Source organism: Callorhinus ursinus, unplaced genomic scaffold (assembly GCF_003265705.2).
Source record: "Callorhinus ursinus isolate GAN/ISIS: 27379988/994484 unplaced genomic scaffold, GSC_fseal_2.0 scaffold5, whole genome shotgun sequence".
NCBI lineage: Eukaryota > Metazoa > Chordata > Mammalia > Carnivora > Otariidae > Callorhinus > Callorhinus ursinus.
The window spans coordinates 37,226,846-37,248,962 of NW_027397067.1; positions in this window are offsets into that span (position 1 = coordinate 37,226,846).

Below are 22,117 nucleotides of genomic sequence, written 5' to 3' on the forward strand. Positions count from 1 at the left end.
ATCACTCAAATCTCTGATAGCCTCTGCTGTCATGTAGAGTTTGCCCTTTGATTAACTAATTAAATCTGCAAAGACCTTGTTTCCAAATTCTGAGGTTCTATGTGGATATGAATTTGATGGGACACGGCAATCCAGCATATGCTTTAACCTGGAGTTTCTTAACTGCTTTGTCGTCAGTGGTTGCAAGTGACAAAATACGGTTTCTGGTTCTTTATTAATGCTCAGGATGGCTGGGAGGAGTGCAGGGCATGCAGAGTCCACATCCTTTGGCACTATATAGAAATTCTCTAAGTACTCTGTGTGTCATACAAACATTGTCATTTTCTATGCACACCATGATGTGAAAAGCACTGGAAAGCGCTACAATCAACTGAGCTAAATAAATACAAATGAACTAAGGTAATAATTTTATATTCCTCTTTCACCACAATGAGGTCATACTATGCCAAGTTCTCTTAAGAAGTAAGAAATCCTGTAGAAAAAGAAATTAGTCCTCCTGTACTCCCTTTGGAAAAATTAAATGGTCCTACTCCAAAATTGTTTCATTGGAGTTTTATACTCCTCAACTTTGAGGCTCCACTAAATTATATTCCAATAATTGGCAATCTTTCAGGAAACATTTATTAAATGGTTATTATGTGCCAGACTAAGGATGCAAACATACTATATAAGATATAGTCTCTAACCTTAAAATTCAGTGAGGGATACAACTCAAAAGGAATAATTACAAAACAATCTGTTAAATTCAGTTGAGATACACAAAAGGAGCTCCTCCTTATAAAATGTGTCCACACAGATCTCATTTATTTCCCCAATACCCTGTGAGATAAGCAAAGGAGTTACTAATCCCACCTTAAAGATGAGGAAATTGAGACTCAGAGAGGTTAGGTAATATATCCATGATCATATAACTAAAGGAGGAATACAGGTTTTAGTTCCTCTTCCATTGCTGTTCCACTAACCCCACTTGTCTGTCTCCCACAAAGAATTTAAGAAACAACAGCAGGGCTGTTTTCTTCTCTGTATGGACAGGGAAGGGAGGAGGGTAACCTCTCAGTGCAGAGAATCTTGTGCACTGTTACCAGGGCTAAGCTTAAAAGCCATAAATTTATGACAGACATAAATATATAAAAAGCTAAGTCTCTAAGAGCAGTAACTTGTCCACCTAGCAAAAATATAGTACTTTTTTTCAGACGACTTGAAAGTCATCTGAAGAAACCCTGTCTTATGACTGAGTACTCTCCATGGTCTTTTATTTGCCAGGTTCACAGACAAAATATTACCAACTTCAGGAGTCAGCAAACAAGACTTTTGGGCATGGGGAGCACCAGAGCCCAAGTCAAAGTTCTTAGTCCCAAGGTCCTCTGAGGGGAGTGGTGAAGTCAAGACGCACAGGACTGAATAAAAGACAGGGTAAAGCATAACATTGCAACACTTTAAGTCTCATTGTTCCTCAAAATTGATTGCAGTTGTGCCAACTTCCCAGATTGTTAAATCTGTTCTAGTGCACTTTCCCATCCTCACATTTCATGCAGAAACAAAAGCAAAAACAAAAGTGTTTCTTCTAAATATGTTCCCTATGCAAGCAGAAGCTCCTTCCTCACAAATCTGATTGAAGAATGCATCCCAAACAACTTTGCATTCAAAGTTTCCAAGGAGCAAATAAAGATTTCCAGGAGAGCTGTAATTTCTTTTTTTTTCTTTTTATTTATACCATATTTCTCAGTTTCTGACATGGATATAATGATGAAATTAATATTATCTTTTTTTTCACTCTTTTTTTTATTATGTTATGTTAATCACCATACATTACATCATTAGTTTTTGATGTAGTGTTCCATGATTCATTGTTTGTGCATAACACCCAGTGCTCCATGCAGTATGTACCCTCTTTTTTTTTTTTTTAATTCATTCAAGACACACAGATACAGAGAGAGAGAGAGAGCATGAGCAGGGGGAGAACCAGAGGGAGGGGGAGAAGGAGACTCCCCACTGAGCAGGGAGCCCGATGCAGGGCTCCATCCCAGGACCCTGGGACCATGACCTGAGCTGAAGGTAGACGCCCAACCATCTGAGCCACCCAGGCGCCCCAGTATGTACCCTCTTTAATACCCATTACCGTGTGTGTGTGTTTGTGTGTGTGTGTGTCTGCCTTCCTAAACTAAAACCAGACATGGGAGATGAAGAAAACAAAAAGAAGATGTTTTCATTGCTATTAATAAAATTTTTCACTATTTAATGTCAATAATACATGATTATATTCTTATATAAAAAATTCAAATAAAAACAGATATATTCAGAATAAATTCAGAGGTTTCTTGTACTTCATACCCACAACTCCAAGTCCTCTCCCTCTCCACTGTCCATGCTTTGTGTTCAGCCTTTTCTTCATATGTGTATACTTATACATATGTATCTTTGAGGTTTTTTTCATAAATAAATCATCTTTACAAGTTGCCCTGCAACTTGTGGTTTTCAATTTAACAATCTCTTGAAATTTTTACTTGTGTCAGGGCATACAGAGCAACCTCTGCTTATTATTCCAAAGTATAAATGACTCATAATGTGTCTACTTACTCACTGTGTTTATTCTTTGGTGCCACTGCTAAGTTTTTCCACAAAAAATCTGCCATGTGTGGTGGACTTCATTCCATGTCTCAGCCTCATGACTGTCCTTTAAATATATTACACACCTGCGCTTAACATTAGAAAAGCATCCTAGTAAAACAGAATGGAAGTTTCTATTTATTTATTTTCAGTTTTATATAGAGCTTCATATTTATAGAGATGAAGTCACCTGAAAAATAAGCCAATAGAAAATCCATGTGTTTTAATACAATTGATTCCTATTTTCAATTAGAGTTGCACATACAGAGAAAAACCAATACAATGATCTACTCTTGAAATAGCACTCATAAATTACCATTTATGGGAAGAGTTTCATTGCTAAAAAGATTACAGAATATACAATTTTAAACATTATAAACAATGAATTCTCCCTAGTGTTTAAATTTTCACATTTTATAAAGTTCTTAAGCACCCCCTCGAAGCCAAAACAGCCTTATTTGGGACTTCTTTGAGAAATTGTTTTGGGACCATTTTTGCTTGCAGGCATCTGACCTCGGAGGGAGATGAACTTCCAGCCCCAGGATATAGTCATCACTTGATGTCATTATGCAAAACTCATTAAATAGGGATAAACTAATAATTCATAACCAAAACCCTATATCACTCTCTTTCCAGTCCACAGTTTACTCCCCAAATCTCATCTAAATCAAAGAAAGGTAGCCTAATTCTGCATTGAAGAAATCTTCAAAATTATACTCAGAAAAACAGTTTTTGAGGTAAGAGAGATTGGTTGATGATGTATTGCTTAACATATAGGGGGAAAAAAAAAAGACCACAAGATCATGTGAACTGATTGTCTTATTAGCCTGCTATTAGCCAGGAATAAATGGCCCCAGGGTTATCACTCCATAGGGAGTGAAAAAGTCACTGGAGATGAACCTGCCTCACTGCCCCTACTCTAACTTTGCTAAGGATTATACCGAATTTATAAATCTGTAAACTTTCACTGTGGTTTATATTAGTGTGAATCATAATACTGCTTTGTTGTCATCTTTCCAGGAAAGCCATGACCAAAACTTGAAAAAATTAATGTATATTACCTTTTTCTTACTTCTCTCCCTTCCTTCATTCCTTCCTTCCCCCTTCCCTCCCTTCCTTCCATCGTGCTATGCCTGCTGCCAGCCTTTCTTTTTCTTACCGTTGCTGCGCAGGATTTCTCAACCTCAACACTACTGACATTTGAGGCTAGATCATGCTCCCTTGTCGGGTGCTATCCTGTGCATCACAGGAGTTTAGCACCACCCCTGGTCTCTACCCACTAGGTGCCAGTAGTACCCCTTAGTTTTGACAACAGACACGTCTCCACACATTGTCAGATATACCATGCAAAATCACCCCCTTTGAAAACCACTCTTGTAGTATTTGTTAAGTATAACATTTACTGCAGCAAATTCTTAATCAAACCTCTCCTATCTACACACCTTGTCAGTCTGTGAACCGGTGTTACCTCCTGCCATCCCAGGAGTGTCACCTCAGCCACTATTCTCAACATCTTGCTCAGCCCAGGAATGGGAATATAACAAAATGATTACAATAAAAATAATTACCAACTTCTGTTCTAAGCACTTTAACATATTTTCCCATAATCTCTTTGTGATTCAGTTTCCTCATCTGTAAAAAGGAAATAATAATAGTAACTACCTGAAGGATCTTGTAAGAACTAAACAAATTAATGTATGGAAAGCATTTAGTTGGGTCTGGCATTTGATAAATGCTTCCTTAAGCATTAATAATGATCCTTACCTTTATTGTTATTGTTATCATACTCCCAGTTAAGTCTCACTGCTGCCCTAGCAAACAGGGGAGCTGGGATGTAAACATGCATCTACTTTTAATACCCAAGCCTGAGCTCATAAACATTAATGTTGCCTTAAAATGAGAAGCATTAAAAAATAACATATTAAGAGCTACATTTGTAATTTTAAATTTTCTAGGATCCAGATTTTAAGAAGTAGAAACAGAAAAAAAGTAATTTTATATTTTATTTTAACCCAATATATTAAAATATTATAATCTCAACATGCAATCAATATAAAACATCAGTGAGATTATTTATTTATTTATTTATTTTAGTACTAAGTCCTCAAAATCTGGTGCTTACAACTTAGTCTGAAGTAGATACATTTCAAGTGCTCAATAGACATATGTGGCTAGCCTACTACATTGGACACATAGGGTTAGACTAAAGAGAAGTCAAAATGATACCGTACATGTGAAGAGCCCTCCTCCCCATCACGTGCCAATCATGTGGTTGAATGTCTTGCCTTCCTCATTCAACTGAATCTTCTTTCGTGAATTGCCTATAGCTTGCCAGTCATTGCATAGCACACACAATAGGAAGTGCTTTGTAATTATTGAACAGAAGCATGAATGCAAAAATGAATAAATGAGAGAATGAAATAATATAAAAACCAAATAGCAAGCTGCATGTATATGTATATATTTTAACCTTAGAAAGTAGGCAAGTTTGAAAATTCAAAACCTCTATTGTAAGACTCATTTGGCTATTGAACGAAAAGTGTCAGAGCTATAACAGATGCACAACTCAAGTCTCCTGCTGTCAATCTGATAAAACCCTGAATATTTTCACATTAAAAATGCACATTAAATTTTTTTATGTATTCACATCCCACCTGTAGAATTACATGATTGTATAAAATTCATTTTAAACTCTCTTGAGGATAGAATGTAAGTGAAATCTCTTTAGAACATTTTACAGAACTATCACAAAGGAATGGACAATTGATATGAATGCAAAATTCTGAATTGTGGCTAAATAAAAGAAGTTTGAATCTCAGGTAACAGTCTTTTAAATGGTGAGTAAATACCGTCAGTTGTTTGAGCTATTTTGAACACTATTCTTTAGACACTGTTTTTTCTTAAAATATGGAGCCCAAGCTAGGCAGAGTACTCCAGATCATTGAATGAGCACAGGATACAATGAAATTATTAATTCTTTTAATAAATTTTGCAATTATAAATCTGTTCATTATACTAAATTTTAAAAGCTCTGCCAACTCACTTTTATAGGTCATTTTCATATATAGGTCCATGAATTAAGCACTGCCCAGCCTCTGCATATACATATGTACACAGATATGCATATTACATAGATACATAGACATAAAATTAAACTCTAAACAGTGTCACATGAGCTCCTATGAAATATAATCTTAAGTTTCAGCCATATTTCCAGGTTTTTAGATCAAAATTCATTTGGCTTCTGATGTCTACCACATTAACTATCTTTTCTACCTTTATGGCATCACAGATCTGATCAGCACATCCATATCTTCATCCAAATATTTATAAAAAATATTAAACAAGGCAAAATCTAGGAGGAAGTTCTGTAGGGTGGCACTAGGTGCAATAGTTCTCAAATTTCATTTGCAAAAGAATCACCCTGGGGAGCTTCTTTAAAATGCAGACATCTGGGCCTCTCCTTCAGTGATTCTGATTTAATGGGTCTGGAGTAGGGACTAGGAATATAAATTTTTAAAAAGCACCTGTGGAAATAAACGAAGAACACCAAATGAGAGCAAGCAAAGGCTATTTATTCAGAGCTTGTTATCACAAGGGAGTTAGCCCCATCTCTTGCATTTGGCAGAGACCAGCAGAGAAGCAGAAAGCCTTTATAGTGGGTGGGGGGAATGGAAGGCTCCAGATGCTATGGACTGAATTTTTGTGTGTCCTCCCCCACCCCACCACCCCACCCTCACCCCCACCCAGATTCAAATGTTGAAATCCCAACTCCCAATGTCATGGTATTAGGAGTTAGGGCTTTTGGGAGGTAATTAGATCATGTGGATGGAGTGAAAGAAACCTCAAAAGCTTTCTTACCCCTTCTGCCATGTTAGGACACAGCAAGAAGGCTGCCTATGAACAAGGCTCTCACCAGACACTGAAACTGTCAGAGCCTTGATCCCAGGCTCCTGAAATGTGAGAAATAAATGTTTATTGTTTAAATCACCCAGCCTATGGTATTTTTGTTATAACAGCCCCAAAGACTAGATATCAGATATGACCAGATTGAAGACTGTCGGCGTGGGGAAGCTGCAGGCCAGTGAAGGAGAAATGAGGCATCCTATTATGACTTGTTAGAGGTACATATTTGTCTTTCTCTCATTAAACCTAAATTGGAAGCAGAGGCAAAAATTAGGACATTGTCAGCTATTAATCAAGTCCTGGACACTTGGGGTTAATTGTTTACAGGCGTTATTATTTGGCTTCCTGGGCTGTTTGATATAGATACTTATCTGACTTCCTCACTAGTTACTCTACATAGTAGGTTGGCTTATTAGGCTGGTTGCTACAGATTGTAGGTCAGAGTTCTATTTTTACATAGAGTCTAATCATTGTCCACTTGTAGACTGTGTCTCATGCTCCAGGAAATTCTTGTACAGGAGGCTCTCACACACAGCCTGCCAGATGTTTAAAGCACTTATCTTTATCTTCCTGGTTGACTCTGATTAAACCAGGCTCTTCGCCAGTTGACATTTCCTCATATGGCCACAGTCCATATGGACATTAAGATAAAATGACCAACTGGAATAATAATCACTTATTTGTGTAACCCTTCACAATACAATTTTTACATTCTTTTTTACATTTAATTTTCATATCACCTTCATTTATGAGGAACATGATTCTATATTCTCAAACCAGTGGAGAATGCATTCTCAAATATTGCTAACAGCAATGAAAAATGGCCCAGTCACTTTGGTTGGTTTCCAGTTTGGAAAACCATGGGAAGTTTCTTATAAAGTTTATATTCACCTACCATATGACCTAGCAACGCTATTACGGGGTAACTACCCTACTGAAATGAAAACTTATACTCATGCAAAAATATGTATGTGAATATTTACAATAACTTTATTCATGAATGCCCCAAACCAGAAATAACTCAGATGTCTTTTAAAATGGGCCACTGGATAAATAAACTGTGTTACATCCATGCAATGGAATACTACTCAGCATTAAAAAGGAATAAGCTATTAATTCAAGAAATACCAAAGAAGAATCTTAAATGTATTTGCTGAATGAAAGGCTACATAGGGTCTCTTTCCATTTATATGACATTCTGAAAAAGGCAAAACTGTAAAGATGGAAAATATCAGTGCCTTCTAGAGGCTTAGGAAGTATGAGGGGAAAGTAAGTTACAAAGGGGCAGCATAAGGGAATTTTGAGGATGAGAGGGCTGCTCTTTAGGGAACTGTCATGGTGGATACATGACTGAATACACTGGTCAACTTTCATGCACCTGTATTTCACAAAGAGTAAATTTTACTCTGTGTAAATTTTTAAAAATCAGCCCAGATAGAAGAGGAATCTAAAATAGAATGCAGTCTGTGACAAAGGAATTTAAGTGTATGAATAACATAAGTACACAGGAGGGAGTGGGTAAGAAAGGAGCTGACCTAAGTAAGTTTGCAAAACAGTGATTTGACTATAAAAGTAAAGATAAAAGAGCTATATACAAACACAGTACTCCGGTTGGTGAATTTGTTTCTCACTGGGGTATGAGTTAGTAATTCTGCAACCACTTTATAGATAAATAAATACACACACACACTAGGTCAAGCAAATAAATTATAAATAATGGAAAAAAATACCTGGAGACCCTACTCTTGAAGAAAAAGAGACAAGATTTATAAAATATAAAATTGTTTGTGTCCAGGACATGGCAAAAAAATATTTGTAGGATGAAATTTGAGTCATAGAGAATAATACATTAATATAAGGGAACTGGGCAGTCCTAAATATGATACAGATAAAACAGCCTGTATTTCTTTCTGCTTTTGATTTAGAGCTTATCTATAGCAAGAGTGGTCAATGATAAGATAAAAAATATAATAAACTGTTACAAGTATTTCAAAATAGTAGCAATAAGTAAAATCATCAATCAAAAAAATTTAAGGCTTTAAACCACCAAATAATAAGATCCTATTACTATCTGTTATTGAAGTCAGCACACTAATTACAACAGGAGATAGCAAAATATATAAGTGCCAGATGACCAATGGCGATGGCTTTCCTAGAGATGGTGCATTGTAAAAATAAAATTAAAAAACAGCTAAGTTACGATCAGAATGAGTTTGCTCCTGTTCTTTTCAATGGTATTGGAGTACATAAAATGAAGAAAGCTGTACCGTAGAATCATTTGGAACCTATAATCAATAAGGAAGCCTCCTCCCCTCATTTAATCTCATGTTCCACAGGTGGGATCTGCTTTGCAGAGTTGCCTTACCACTTTCCATGACATTTATTGATGGTGTACACTCTCTGGGGTACTGAGCAGTTTCACTGAAATTTGTGAGCCATCTATTCTATTTTGAGTCACTCTGGCTCTCATTTAATGACAAAATTAATTCATGTTTTTTGCCATTCCCTGCAAATTTTGATGTGTAGAGCCTTCAGTTTTCATCAGAAATGCAAAAAGTTCAGTAAGAAAAGCACAGCACCTTCAGCACAGCTGACGGCCTTGAAGTCAGAATTTTTGAACACCCGTCTTGCCACTTCCTTGCTATAGGCAAAGAACTTACTCTGGGCCTGTTTCTTTGACTGCCAAATGCTGATAGTAATCCCTTCCCTGTTCTTTCCACAGGGTTGTCAAGGACCAAATGAGCTTGTGGAAGCATTAGTGCTTTGTAATCTCATTACATAAAAACTACACAAATGAGAGTTGCTAGGATGACTCTAACTATTAACAAGAAAATTCTTGACAGGAATGAAATCAATGAAAAACTCTTTGTATTGACAGAAACATTATGTAATGAGTGATTTGTTGCATGGAGCAAATGATGTGATTCTGAAAATCATCAATATGACCATTAAAATGTTCTTCCAATTATAGAATATTCAATGATAAAGAAAAGGACAAGTAAATTATAATGTAATTCAAACAATTTATAAATGTCAAAAATTACGATTACGAGGGGAAATGGAAGTCATGATACTCCCCTTCTTTCCTTACCTTACTTAACTAAGAAATAAAGCATACAAATCCATTCACACAAAGACATTGGGAATTATTCTCTAAGGTGTACCTCTGGGATGTTAAAAGGATATGAAAGCTGAATATAAAAGGAAAGAGCTATTGATGGTAGAATCCTGTCATCAGGGAAAGACTGACCTCTTTTCAATCACACCAGGTGGCAATTACCTGTTCTTACATAAACCTAGATCTGCTTTTGTCAAGGCAATAAAAGCAAATAAAACAAGGATTCTTTTGTTAATCCTAGAGATTATATGATATAAAGAGAAAACCCTAGAAAGAGCAGGATGCCTTATTTCTAATCTTAGTTTTGCCCTGTTATTAGTTATTCTGGACCTCAAATTTTTTCACCAGTAACACTGCCTTACCTATTCCAAAGGGTGTGAGGGTGAAGAGACACAGAGAGACAGAAAGAGACAGAATAAGAAATACCAAATGAAATAAATGTGAAAGTGTTAAATAGTGGAGTTTACCAAGAGTGAAATTACAGTTTTACATTTGGGAACTAATTGCACCATACAATAAACCCAGTGATTAAAAGTCTGCCCATAGGGGCACCTGGGTGGCTCACTCAGTTAGGTGTCCAACTCTTGATTTTGGCTCAGGTCATGATCTCAGGGTTGTGGAATGGAGTCCCCAGTCAGGCTCCACACTCAGTGGGGAGTCTGCTTGAGATTTTCTCTCTCTCTCTCTCTCTCTCTCTCTCTCTCTCTCCCTCTGCCCCTCCCCCCACTCATATGCTCACTCTCTCTCAAATAAATAAATCTTTTTTTAAAAAAGTCTGAGCATAATCTAAAGATCAAAGTCTTTAAGATTGTAATTTCTTGGGAGTGGTTAAGAATTTAACTTCTATCATTTCTTAAAAACATTAGTTCCTTTTTTGGAGGCGCACTGTCCCCCATCAGAGAGGCCTTCTTCTTTACCCAAGGGTCTACCTCTGCTCTCCAGTCTCAGCCCAACTGTGAAGGAGTTGAAATAATTTTATGGAACTTTGTCAGCACCCTCTCAAGAATCCTGGTGTTACTTCCATTGTCCTGGGGCACTATGGCAACTGCCTGTACACTTTTGCATAGGTCAGCTGCTGAAGCAGGGCTTAGAGACTTGATAAAGCCACCATCACGCTCAGCCTCAGTTTCCTCACCTGAAAAACAGTATCATGCTAGATTATATCTTTGGTCTCTTCCTGCCCTAAAATTCCATGCTCATGTTTCAAATTGACAAGAAAGAAACCATGCTTCTTGGCTCCATGTGAGAAACACTCTTGTCTCTGCAGAACACAGAGCCACACTATGCAAAGAAGCTTCTGAGTCCCCCAGGGGTGGACCAGGTTTGATGGGACATGAAGATCATTCAACTGGGGTGGCGATTCTTTAAGAAAAAGAACACAATATTTTGAATATAAAATTAAATAAAGAGGACATGTTTATTTAGAATTAGAGAAGGAATCACAGCAAAATTACTAATTTTAAAATGTTGACAAATAAAACAAACATCACAAAATCAAAACAGCATAATGTTTTTATTAATTAACTGCTGATGTAACTCATAGTATTTTTTTCTCTTTTTTTTGGCTGCATGCTCTTTCTTCTTTGTATGATAATGGTATGTAAAAATTTCAAAGAGAATAAAATGATAATTTACTTTTTCCTCTATCATAGATAATCAAAAGTTTTTTTTCTTTATTGATGCTTAGAAAGCATAAAACACGGGACTGCACACACACGTATACTGTGTTTGCAGGATGGCCACTAGTGTGTGCCCTGCAAATGCAGGATTTATGAGAACTTTATATGTCTTATAATTGTGAATGCTACAATGCTGTGTATATTTCTGTTGTGGTGAGGCACTGATAAGAACCAAGTTCTCCACTTACAGCTTTGCCCACTGATGAATAAGTATTTCTGGAAGCTATTCTTGTCTCAGCATAGCTAGCAATAACTTCACTATACATGAAAGTGGCTCTAAATCACACAAATTCTTAGCACTGAGCCCAAATTAAGTGTATCCCTAATTCAACTTTCCATTAATGAATTCCAATAATGCCTGTGGTCATTCCAATGCCACCTGACAGGAGGAGCATTACTTTGTAGGGAAAGTAGAATTGGAAATATGCAGAGGACTTAACAAATTATACCTAGAACATCTAAATTTTGAAACTTTACACACACACACACACACACACACACACACACACACACACACACACATCTCCTCCCAGGGCTTTGGAAAGCACAAGGTGAGAGCTGCTAAAGTTTACACATTATTAGCTTCATGGAAATCTTCCTCTGTCTCTCCAGGTGGCCCCAGCCTGCCCCTGTCAGCAGCAGCCTGAGTAGGAGGGAGATTCAGCCTCAAAAGATGACAGCTGGGAGTTCAAGCTGGAAAGTCATGGGAAGGAGCAAATTCTAGAGTGCCTGGAATAGCTCCTAAAGGTGGGATGAATGTAGTTGCTGCCTTCATCTCGCATTAAAAATGGTATGAAAATGGACAGCTGTTTTCCTAGATAGAAGAATAGGAAATGACCAAGGCTGGGCTAAAATCCGATTCTGCCAAAAGGGCCAGAGCACTTGCATGCACCAGAGGTTGCTGCCAAATGCAGAATGGAGTGAGAGGGTTGAGAGCCATGATTGATTAGTGATATCTGTAGGGCACTGAATTAGAAGGTGATACCATATAATCCAGTTATTTAACTCCCCTGGTTTGATATGTCAGTCCAAATCGGAGAACGTGAGCAAAGTGATTGGAGATAGTATATAGAGATTCAAGCTATATTCTGAATAAAAATAGTGGTCTAGAGACCAATGCATGCATACATACGTAATACTGCAGGCATGTAAGAGCAACTAGAGAATATAGTTCAGATGGAAAACCCTATGTCCAAGTCAGATACTTGTTGGGAGAAATTAAAAAGTAGCATAATCGAGGAAGGAAGGAAGGAAGGAAGGACTTCCCTCCTTTCCTCTCTCCTGCGTTTCAGCAACTCGATGGTATGGGCAGGTAAAGCGGACAGTTTCTGTTACTTAGGCCGAAGAAGGGTTTACCAAATATTTGCAATTCCTAACCACAGCACCACTGGAAGAATCTGGAATTTTTTCTAGTTCTCATAGATAAAACACGATCTGTGCCTTCACAGTGTATATGTTTACATGGAAAACTATATTAGGTCATAGACCCTGCCATGGAGATTTGCTTGCATCAATCTTATGGGGAGTGCTCTCAGGAACAGTACTAGTAAATGAAATGAGGGAAACAGAATTAGGCAGAGAGAGAGAAGTCAAACCATAATGCAGATGAAATAGAGCCTTCAGCCTATTCCACAGAATGCTCTGGAGTGGAAAAAACTCTTCAGAGTGGCCTGTAAGTGAGGAAATGAGGTCTTCATACCCTCACAGTGGACTAGCCATTGGATGGAGGCTGTCCCTGGGGAGGGTTATCGGAGCTCCATTCAGGTCCAGGGTAGTTTCCAGAGGGAGACTGGGTTGTGGGTCCTTTGCAGCCCACACTCCCCAGAGCCAGTGGTATGAATGCCATCATCCTGAACAAGCAATCTGTGCAGCACATGAAAGTGTACACTACAAAGTATGAAGAAACCAAAATAAGCTCTAAAACAGTAGTTTAAGACCCGGAATTTAGCCCTGGTTGATGAAGTCAATTGCAAACCGAGAGCCAAGGACAGCAGGGAGGGAGGGAGCCTCTGTCCGATCCTGCTCCTCTGTCTGAGTACCTTCCCTGAACTGAGATTACATATCTCCCACAACTTTTGTTAAAATGTAATGAGTCCCTTGAAAATCCTGAGGCAGAGGAGCTAAGACACCAATGACCACTTTGAGAACAGAATAAAGATAGGTGTGCTGAGACAGACGATGCTGTGAGTGTTCTCACTGGAAAATTACAACAGAGGACTGCAGTTCACTAAAGGCATCTCAAGGTCAATGGCTACCCTTGAAGAAGATGGCAAGCTGCAAGCCCTAGGGAGGGAGAGAGATTCTAAGTCGAATTTGCTATTCCTTCTTATTTTACTAGGCCAGTCCTGCTGCTCATGTCCTGTTTTGAATATTCTATTTCTGTTTAACTACATTCTGTGATTCTGTCCCCCGATAGCAGCTGCTTCACACTTGGCAAACTCTGTGGGCAATTCAAGGGTTTGTTTACCTTTGCTCTGAAGCTCTGTGACACTTGTTCTTACATTCCAATAGAGGCAACAGAAGGAGAATAAATGCATAACACAGAGAACCAACTACCGTTACCTCAAAAATAGACTGGCTCGATGTGTGTTTTCCCTTAACTGCAATTAAATATTTTTTATAATAGTGAATGCCAAATAAGTGCAATGGTCCAAGATAAAATAGAGAAAACAAATGCTAACAGCCGCCATGTGGCAATCCCAGTTGTATTTGGATATAATCATTAACTTTGTTTCTCAGGAATTTACAGGGAAAAATAATGTTATTCTCTAACATTATTCAGAAACCTTGCAAATGAAGTCTCTGTCAAGTGATTTCAAAATTTGCACTTGAAAAATGTGGATAAGAATTAGGAAATTAGCAGGGTGGGATTGAGAGATATCTTTTGTTTTTCAAAACATACTGAGCCTTAGCTTTTAAAGAAAACTATCAAGGCCAGTGTAGAAACCTTACAGTCAATAATCTGTAGTTTTTTAAAGATGGTATTTCCTTGGAGACCATGATTTTGAACTATACTATTTTTATTTTATGTATGATAGCTGAATTCTTGAATCAATTTTCAATTTCCAGATGCAGAAAACCACTCATTTAGAGTACTAAAAATTGTTTTCTCTTCTTCTTCCTACCTTTGTATCTTTTTATTTTTTTTAAAGATTTTATTTATTCATTCGAGACACAGAGATACAGAGAGAGAGAGAGAGAGAGAGAGAGAGAGCATGAGCAGGGGGAGAGGCAGAGGGAGAAGCAGGCTCCCCGCTGAGCCAGGAGCCGGACATGGGGCTCGATCCCAGGATCATGACCTGAGCCAAAGGCAGATGTTTAACCATCTGAGCCACCCAGGTGCCCCTGTATCTTTTTATTTTTAAAGACCCAACTAGATCTGCCAGGGTTCTAAATTCAAATATACCTGTGGGTCGCTGTTTGACTTTATTGATTTACATGAAATTAGGATCACTTTACATACTGTTTGCATTGGGTTTTTTTTGTTGTTGTTCCTAATAAAAGAAAATGACAAACAGTACCTTGATTGTTTCTTTCAATTTACTTTTATATTCTGTTAAGTATTTCCTTCCCAGAGAACCAGACAGATAGTTTTAAACAATTGTTATTTTATTTTATACACCTGACCCAAAATTAGGTGATTTTGTTCACCCTGGGAAATCCTGATTATATTCTGGATTATTTTATATTTCACTTCACTTGACTTTTTTTGCCTTTTTCTCCAAGTAGATGAGAATGGTCACTCTGGTCCCATTAGGACTTTAAGAAGAGAATATATACATAACAGTTACCCTAAGATTAAATAGGCACTTGTAATATAAAATTCCTCTGTCAATTATAACTTCCCCTTTGTGGTTTGTGAATTATTTTATATGTTTGAAGTACAACCCTACACCAAAGTCAAGCCTTAAAGTTCTTCCCACTTCCTCTTAAGTATGGAAATTAATCATTTGGGACTATAATTAAACATAAGATTCACAAGAAAGGAAATCTAGCACAGAGAGTTTCCTATAGACATGTTAGATAACACTTAATGAAGCATTTTATATCCTGTTAAGACTTTTATGCCATGCAGTCTGTGTGTAAAATGGTTATTGAAATGGTTTTCATATTTTAAAAATTATATAATTCCTCATCTAAATAACAAATTTGGGAGCAACACTATAAAACAGGCCACAGGCAAGTAATGTATGATATGTATTACTCTTAGTCATTACTTTAATATTAATAATACTCATAAGGAATTAAACTATTAATTTTTCATAAGACCTAAAAAAAGTAATATTATCGCAATAATTCAATCACAGAAAACACAAAGGTTGCAGGATTCCAGCTGAATGCAAATAGAATTTAAATATGTATGTTTCAGTTTAACCATACTGGTATTTGCTGTAGATGTGGTTTAGTTTTCATTTTAGCTGTGTAAAATAATTCAACCAACTTTCTTCTTTGCATACAAAGGAAATATTTTTGCCATATGTTTTTTTGTTTATCTGAGCTACAGGAACTCCTTCCACCCCCAGCCTTGAGCCCATCTTTTGAGCCATATTTTAGCCCATCCTGAAGTGAATATCATTCTTACAGAACCAAGAGTTTTGCTAACTGCAAAAAGACAACTTTCTTGTGCTTACTCTCATACAATCTGGAGAGTTTTTAATTACAGAGAGCTGGTAGCCTTACCATAGACACACCCAATCATAGCCTCTTGTAGGGATTATAACTGTGTTTGAGGTACAGTGTTCTGCTTGGAAACAAACATGACTGAGTCATGATACCCAACTGTAAAAGGGAGGGTTGAAACAGCAGCACCAGAAGTCACTTGATCCCAAAGCTAATTCTTCCCACTCACCTCTTTTAACAATGGATCAATCTAGATATCTGCTGGGTGACATTCAAACACAATGTCTTCAGTCTGTTTAAATCATCTCCATGCTCCATTTACACATCCCCTAGTGTAGGGACTGCCTCCAGGAGTGTTGTGATATGGCTGAGTTCCTACCTCCTTACATCAGTACAGAATTTCCTACTGTATTAGTCAGGATGGTCTAAGCTGGGCTCTGGTAACAAATTAACCCTGAAATGTCAATGGCTGAACAATACAAAGATTTATTTCTCACTCCTGTGAAGTCATGGCCTCCATGCAGTGACTCAGTGATCCAACTACATTTATCTCGTGGTTCTGCCTTTCAACAACTGCAGCAGAAGATGTCACCTAAAGATTGCACCGTTGCTCTTCTGTATTGTGACCCAGAAATGACAGGGGCACTTGTACTCTCAACCTATTGGCCAGAACTCGTTGTACAATGCTTCATCTGGAGCCAGGGCAGATGGGGCAGGGTGGTTGAATTCTTACTGTACTTACCACTTTCCAACTATAAAAGTAATTATGCAGAAATTTACAAAGATCAATCTCTTTTAGCCCTTTAAAAGAAGAGAGAATCAGGAATATAGGCATTTCTGAAATGATTCTTTAATTTTGTCCTGTTTTGATACTTATAAGTGTAGCTATTGAGTTATTTAGATAATAGTTTCTGAAACTTCAATTAGATATAAAATATTACAGATCATTCTTTAAATACTTAAAAGGGTTTTAAATTTACTTTTAAGTTTCATTTAGAAATGTAAAGACTAATATTAATGGAGAAACTCTGATGTTGCAATGCATCTTTGAACTTTTTCCTCGAACTCTGGCTTCTCATCTTTGCATTGCTAAAATGACCGTTTATCTTTATTGATGATTAGTTCATTAGTTATTAGTTAATTGTTAACATCTATATTGTATCTACCAAGTCAAGCTACAAATCACGAAGCCCTCCTGCTCCTTTGTCTCATCTTTAATATGCAAGCAATCATTAAATTCTGTCAGTTCTACCTCTTCAATATCCCTCACATCCATTCATTTCTTGGCTTCTCCATTGTCACAATATCTTATTTCACATTGCTGCCATCTCTCAGCTGTATAATTGTGAAAACCTCATAACAGGCTTCCTTGAAATTCATATTACACATCTTCAACCCACTCTTGGCTATTCTTCTAGATTTTATAAATATAGCATTGTATGTGTTTGTGTATGTATAAATTCAAATGTGGTCATATCATTGTTATCACCAATTAGACAAAGTCAAACTCCTAGCCTAGCATAGCAAGACATAGTATGTCCTGCTGACCACTCCACCAACCTTACCCACTGCAGTCACTGAGATCAACATGTTTTTCTCTGGAGCTTTACTGGAGAGATTCACATGCATCTCCATATGATCTCATGGCTCTCACTTCTGACTTATTTATTTTTATCCAAGAGGACTTGGTTTAGCAGTAATCTTTAAACATGGATGAGGTCTTCTTCCTTCAAGCTTTCATACTTTGTGCTGGCCACATCATAGCTCTTTTTGCACAAGATGGTATTTTTTTCCATTGCTGTGGGTCTCTCCAGCTGTATCAGCATTGTTCAAGTTCAAGTCCAAAGAGCACCTTCATCTGAATCATGTAGGGAGCGTGTTAAAATTAGAGATCCTAAGATGCCACTCTAGATCTACTGAACCATAATTCATAGGAGTGAGGTTCAAGGCTCCATATTTAAATACATTTTCTGAGGCCTACTGATGTTGGAGATCCATCACTGCAGGCTATAGGTCCTTTTGCAGACAGACTGATTTGGTTATTTTCTCCACATGCATCTCTTTATGCCTAGCACAGTACCTGGCATGGTAGGCAAGCAAGAATTTAACACTAAATTTAATACTAGAATTTAATACTAGACATATTAAAATGACCTGAGGTTTACACATTTATCACTAAACTGTTGTTGTTTTTTTTAAGACTTATTTATTTGAGAGAGAGAGAGATGGAAGGAGAGTTGGGGGGGAGAGGAGCATAGGGAGAGGAAGTCTTAAGCAGACTCCATGCTGAGTGCAGAGCCCCACTTGGGGCTCCACGTGGGGCTCAGTCTCAGCACCCTGAGATCATGACTTTAGCCGAAATTAGGAGTTGGATGCTTAACCGACTGTGCCACCATCACTGTACTGTTTTACCAAGTATTTCTAATTTGCTCATTATTTCCTTTTCCTTATGATTCTATTTAAGCTTTGTTTCTAATATTATTTAACATGTGTGAAATTTTTAAAATAAATTCTGATTTTTTTTCTTTCTAGAATTATTGTGCATTTTCCTCACCACGAAAAGTTGACTTCCAAACATATTTAGAATTTTCTTTTAAAAAGCTCTCCTGAAGTTTTACTATGTGGTTTTCATAGGTAACCTGTCTACAGATATTCCAGATAGTTCAGCTATTACTATCTGTATTTCTAAGATTCATTTATTGGACGAATATTTAAAAAGCCCTTACCATGTGTCAAGCACAATGTTAGGTATTGAGTATACATTGGTAAATGAGAGACACAGTCCTGCCCTTACAGAGCTTGTATTATTATTGGGATATGAGCATTGGACAAGCAACTGATGGAGGAGGTAGGTATATGTGTGTGCAATACAAAATATTAAGTCCTGGGAAAGAAATAATAGGGTGTTAAGTGAGAATAATGAGATAATGAGTGTGGGAACTTATTTAATGTCCAGACCAGGCTTCTTGGGGGAAACAGCACTTATGACAAAACTGAAGGGTGAGTGGAGTCATCTATGAAAGACAAATGATCCAACACAGAGGGAACAGCAAGTGCAAAACCCCAAGGGCAGGAACTTGGGTGATCAGGAGCCTAGAGGAAACCTGAGGTGTCTGAAGGATGGTGAGCAAGGAGTAGCGTTGCCCAAGATGAGGTTAGAGTCACAGGTATGGGTCAGGTTCAAGGTGGACTTTGCCAGCCATGGTAAAAGAGCTTGAATTTTCTTGTAATTGCAATGGGAAATTACAGCAGAGTTAAGCAGGGGAGGCATATGACCACATTTATATTTTTTAAGAAATCACTCTATCTGGAGTGTACAGAATGGAATTTAGAGAAGGAATAGAAGCACTGAAGAGAGGAATTAGATGAATATTTCAGTTTTTCAGACATGTGAGGAGGGGCTCTGGTGTTGGCAATGAAGAGGAGAGATGTGAGTAAGCTGAGGTATATTTTGAAGGTTAAATAAACAATAATTGTAGATGGGTTACATGGGGGAAAGTGGGGCAAGGTGGAATTAGGAAGAAAGAGAGCCAAGTTCTGTGTTTAATAAATTACAGCATTATTTACTGCTAGCAGAAAGCCTGAGAGAGAAACAAGTTGGGAGTGGAGGAGACCACAAGAGTTTAGTTTAGGAGATGCTAAGCTCAAGATGCCTCTGAGACATGTGAGTGGAGATCTCACGTAAGTTCTTGATTAACTCATATAATATTTAAACCACAGAGGAGGCTCACAATGATATTAACTTTAGGAGCATTTCCATTTTCTTTATTATTATTGTCTTAGCTATCAGTGACCACTTTTACAATTTGTGTAGAGAGATAACCTCTAAATTTACCTCTCTACCCTGCTGTGTCGTTCTGCTCTGAAGAAACTCAGAAGATAGAACAAATTTATTTAAATTCTAAAGTAATTTCATATTTGAACTGGAGTAAAATTATCATATATATTTAACCCTAAGACATGTCTGTGAGCAAAATATGAATAAAAGAAATTGTCTTTAGAATTCAAGACAATATGTGCATTTATTCTCACTTTATTATTGAATAATTCTAATGTCTCTTCTTGCTGTTTTACAGACTCTAAATTGACTGCAAATTTGCAATGATAGCTGTTTTACATAGGAGAGAATAAATCAGGAACTGAGTTCAAAAAGCATTTACTGAGCGTAATCTTGATGGTTAGTAATAATAATAATAGTAGTAGTAGATAATTTCTACTAAGGGGTTATAAAGGTATAGACACCAGTGTTTTTTCACATAAATTTTAGTTTGAATCTCATAAAAAGTCTAAGAGGTTAGTACTATTATAATCCCTATTTTACAAGTGAAACAGGCTGTGGAGCAATTAAATAACTTTACTTAAATCACAGGAAGTAGCAGAGAGAGGACTCAACTATGGTTCATCTGACCCCAAAATTTCTGCTACTAACCACTAAGTTAGGTTTCCTAAAAACTATGATGCATATGAAAGAATATAGTACATTTAAATTGTTTATAATCCACAAAACAGATGATCATAGGAGAAAAGAGGAAGAAATAAAACAAGACGAAACCAGAGAGGGAGACAACCCATAAGAGACTCCTTTTTTTTTTTTTTAAGATTTTATTTATTTATTTGTCAGAGAGAGAGAGAGAGAGGGAATGAGCACAAGCAGGGGCAACAGCAGGCAGAAGAAGCAGGCTGCCTGCTGAGCAAGGAGTCAGATGCAGGACTCGATCCCAGAACCCTGGGATCATGACCTGAGCTGAAGGCAGGTGCTTAACCAACTGAGCCACCCAGGCGTCCCTAAGAGACTCTTAATCATAGGAAACAAACTCAGGGTTGCTGGAAGGGAGGGGACTGGAGGGATGGGGAAACTAAGTGGTGGACATTAAGGAGGGCACGTGATGTAACGAACACGGGGTGTTATACAAGACTGATGAATTACTGACCTGTTTCTGAAACCAATAATACATTATATGTTAATTTTTAAAAATTAAAAAAATAAACATAAAAAAATAAATTTATAATCCAGTCAAAGGAGGAGAACGTGAGAGAAGGGATGAAATGTGTTGAGTAACTACCCCGACTCTGTCATGTCTCAGGCACAGAAGATGCCTTTCTTCCAGTGAAACCACCCTCTTTCTCTCCTTTCCTCCACATACAAGCATATCATCAGGGAGCTGGATTGAGTAGCCTCTAGAATGCTATGGAGGCCATAGTTTACAGAGGTGACGTTAGAACCACAGATGAGGCTGGTTTCTGATCTCAGGCTGGACACTGATGGAAGAACCAAGATATATATATATTATATATAATATATATATATATATATATATATATATATATATATCTTCCTCAGAGACTTCAATAACATCCTTAATAGAACCCCATTCCATTATCCCTAACACACTTAATGTGATAGGACTTTGGATACAGTTTATCCTTTGCTTCACAGAGTTTATTTGGTTTGGTAATATAATTGTGCCTTCTATACTGGGAGGCTCACAATTTGGAACATTAATAAGCCAGAATTTAAATTTGCCAGCTCTGCAAGATTCTTATACACTCAAAAACCATAAATGAGGGGGGAGGCAGAGCAAGATGGCGGAGGAGTAGGAGACCTAGATTTCGTCTGGTCTCAGGAATTCAGCTGAATAGGGATCAAACCATTCTGAACACCTACGAACTCAACAGGAGACCGAAGAAGAGAGTAGCAACAACTCTCTGAACAGAAAAGTGACCACTTTCTGGAAGGTAGGACGTGCGGAGAAGTGAATCCGAGGCGATATTCGGGAGGATAGACGGTGGGGGAGGGGCCTCCGCCGCTTCTGGCAAGTGCTAGAGCCGCGGAGCACAAAATCGGACCTTTTAGAAGTTGGCTCCGTGGAGGGACGTCGCTGCAGTGGCTAAGCGGGGGGTGGAATCCTCCCGGGACAGTGTGGTCTCAGGACCCTCGGGGTCACAGAGAGACCGGGGGTGCCTGAGTGCACCAGAGCTCCCAGGTATCGGAGCAGGGAAGCCGGCTGCAGAGACGGAGCAGAGTCGCAGGCTCTCAGCTCGGGGTTGCCATAGACTGTGACCCGCGGCCCAGTTGGGGCACGGCTCCTCCAGCAGGGACCCAACAAGCAGCAGATCCGGGGAGACTCCCCTTCCTTCCCGGGGAGGAGCGGTGCGGGAACGCACTGCAGGGATCTGCTGCTTGTTG